Source organism: Austrofundulus limnaeus, unplaced genomic scaffold (genome assembly GCF_001266775.1).
Source record: "Austrofundulus limnaeus strain Quisiro unplaced genomic scaffold, Austrofundulus_limnaeus-1.0 Scaffold0, whole genome shotgun sequence".
Taxonomy (NCBI): Eukaryota; Metazoa; Chordata; class Actinopteri; order Cyprinodontiformes; family Rivulidae; genus Austrofundulus; species Austrofundulus limnaeus.
The window spans coordinates 3,623,582-3,626,908 of record NW_013952402.1 but is presented as its reverse complement, the minus strand read 5'-3'; the positions used below and the strand labels follow the sequence as shown (position 1 = coordinate 3,626,908).

Here is a 3,327-nt window from a genome sequence, read left to right as displayed (position 1 = left end):
AATGAATGAATGAATGAATGAATGAATGAATGAATGAATGAATGAATGAATGAATGAATGAATGAATGAAATAACTTTTAATAAAAACAACATGTTCATTAGCTATTTAGCTAAAATGTTATTGTTTTTCTTTCAGCTGCTTCCTTCTGCAAGGGTCACCAGTGAATTCACGTGAAAGATTAGGCAAGTATTTTAACCCAGGTGGCCTTCCTGRTGCAACCTGGGATGGAAACTGCAATCTCAGTATTACAACACTGCAGCACCGAACACCAAACTATAGCCACCTGATTCCAGCCGCAATCTAATGTCAAATTTTCTATCTAATTTTAATTAAAAGTGCTAAAAAACAAACTCGGATCAGGCAGTCTCTCTTTGAGCCACATAATAAAGACACACAGTCAAGATGAGACAAGAAATGTAATCTTGTGAAATCGTTTTAGTTTTACTACATAAAGCAGGTGGAAAGCAGATAAAATATCTTTAACTAGAAGTGTTTCTAAGTTTAGGGTTTAGAGATAAGATTARAAAATAAAACTCTTAAATATGTAAAATAGTTCCTGTATGAATTTTATTATCAGTTATTATTAGTTACACTGACTGAAATTATTTTATTGGACATGCAGTAAAGCATGTTTTATTTAATTAAATTATTTCTTTGTTGCTAGTAAAGAAAACATGCCAGCATATTTGATTTTTCTTCTTTCCTTAAGTCATTTACCATCTTTAAAACTGCATTTATATAGATTTTAAATTTATTATAACATTTGTTTTTAAGTATAAAGAACTTTTCTTATAAACCCAACATGTATCATCTCATCCCACCTGTCCTGAGTTGTGTTTCAAACAAATTGTTTATAGATTTAGAATATTGTGCACACGAGCTGCTTCAATTATGCCATGCCGTCATCTTGCTCAGAATATCCTGCAGTTCARTAATATTCTCTGACGTGAAGCCCATCCATCTCATATATATCTTCACCAACTCTGCTGCACACTCAGCATCAGAAACATACAGAACAAAGTTCAAAGCTTGCATTTTCTTAACGTCCTGTTTCTTTATTTTCTTTTAAAATTTGTTAAATACATTCAAAATTTGTATTTTGAGTCAGATGTCTGTGTCCAAACATCACGTGCAGGTTGATGGAGGCGGTAGACTTTATACATCATAGAAATGTCTCTTAAAATTCAATGCAACTAGAGCATATTTCCTCATTTGAGTGACTTTTATGCAATGATAATATAACTAACTGTCAGGATGATTTCTATTCATTCTTGCATGTGATGAGTTTATTTCTGTCCGATGACGGACCACCGGCTCTTAAACCTGACACCAGAGAGGAGGAATATTCAACTCTTGTCCGGCAGCAGATTTAACAACCACATATCTGTCACAAACAGGAAGGTTTGGAAAATTCAGCTGCAATCAGGAGATTAAAACAAACTTTTGTTTGTGGAGTTTAATACTGTGAAACTCTGGTTATATTATCAAACCTTTCTRCGGCTCAAAGTAAACCCAGACAAATTGCATTCCTGCGTGAAAGTCTGATGCAAGCTGCTGACCTAACTGTCCTTAGTGAATATTAAAAAGGCACACCAAGTGTAAAAATCTTACCTTCCAGGTTTGTAATCCATTATCTGAGRCCTGTTCATTAAACTCCTCAAATGGTTTTTGGACACCACAAAAGGCCCTTCCTGTCTGATCCTGACCGGTCACCTTACACAACCACTCCCTGGCAGCTCCAGGCTCCGTCTGTTGACAACCGTCCAAAGTAAAATCCTCCACAGCGAATTCTGTGAGCTCCTGACCAGCCCCAGGCAGCAGGATTTGGGACAGTAGTCCAGATGGAAATAGAGGCACTGTCCCAGAGAGAGTGTCCACCATGGGGGGGGGGCATCAGAAGGCTTGAACTAGCATGTGGGGGTCTGCGAGTTCCCTTGGTGTCGAGTGTCAGGAGGATGAAACAAACAGCCTCTCAACTATTTATAAATCTGGACAGCCACTGTTGGTCAGTAGCTGCAAGAGCTAACTCAGTCTGGAAGTGGTTTAAAATAAAAATACGTGTTGAAGATGTGTTTGATTGTGTAGTTTTAAAGACATAAGTTGTATCACATTGGAGTCCAGTTCTCTGCATTGAGCAGAACTGAGGGACACTGCTGAGAGTAGTAAACACCACGTCACAGCAGTCTGAATGAAGCTAAATAAATGAAAGTGAGAGGTGTGTTTTAGCAGCTTTGCCTCAGATTTCCATCAACTCTTTTGTACAAATATCTCCTGATTTTGTCTTGCTACAAATTTCCTACTGGCTTTTTAACGCAATGTTTCCACCTATAATCTCCCCTGACTTCAGCTTCACTCAGCCCAACAGAAAAGGCCGTAAAGCAGTGGGAAGGGAGGAACCGTACCCCCCCTCCACCCCGACCCCCTCGTTCCCTTTCCCTCCTACAGCTCCAAGCTATAATAGGCGATTGCTGCAGCGGATAGTTTCCTGGGATTGTTGGCGGCTGCAGTGCTGGCGTGGTGGGATGATGGACACACACACATGGGCCTTAATGGAGACGCACTCTTTCACATGCGCAAACCGCACACACAGTCATCTCTCACAGAGACAGAGGAAAGACTGAGGTAATGCCTTTTAAACTACTCCCTCTTCTCCTCCTGTCTAAAAATCGCTTGCACACACAAACATTTCTCTTTGGATTTATTTTAAACTGAAAAATGGCTTTAAATTTGTATTATAATTTAAAAAAATTGTTTACTTAATAAGTAAACATAAAAGTAATTTAATATCTGAGAGCTTGAGATTATAAGGATGGAAGGTATGGACAAATCCCCTGCTCACCACATCCCTCTAGTGGACAAAGCTTGTATGTGCCGTGCAAAAGCATGTCAACTTTTTTTTGGACAGGTTGCAGTGCAACTTTGCAACTTCTAGTTTCACAGAGAAGCCGTGCAGGACTGTAAGCATTGATCACCCTCTTCCTCGTGCTGAGTAAGGAAAAGCCGAGCTGTGGTTATGTGGCAGACAGCAGACACATTACTCGCTGCATTAAGATATGCTTTGTTTGTATAATCTCCATTCAGACATGAGCTTAACTGATTCTAATTGATTGCGTTATTGATCAGCTCTGCAGCAGGAATTAAAAAGCAGAAGTGATATTTTAGTGGGACCCGGCCCGAACGCACTGAATGTGCAACTTTGAGTTCCAAGTTAGAGAAGAGTTGCAACAAATGTACAGATCTGTGAGTTTGGCTGTGTCTGTGTTTCTTACATTCTGTGTGTGTGTGTGTGTGTGTGTGTGTGTGTGTGTGTGTGTGTGTGTGTGTGT

The 3,327-nt window shown here is 39.4% G+C and overlaps 1 protein-coding gene across 1 annotated transcript in view; it reads right to left on the bottom strand.

Moving 5' to 3' along the window:
• The window catches only part of cunh10orf71 (chromosome unknown C10orf71 homolog), a 12,086-nt gene extending 10,231 nt beyond the window's left edge, over nt 1-1,855 (bottom strand). The window contains exon 1 of the mRNA XM_014006244.1: nt 1,613-1,855. The gene's annotated coding sequence lies outside the window, so the exon portion shown is untranslated. The remainder of the gene's footprint in view (nt 1-1,612) is intronic.
• Between the last annotated feature and the right edge of the window lie 1,472 nt (nt 1,856-3,327).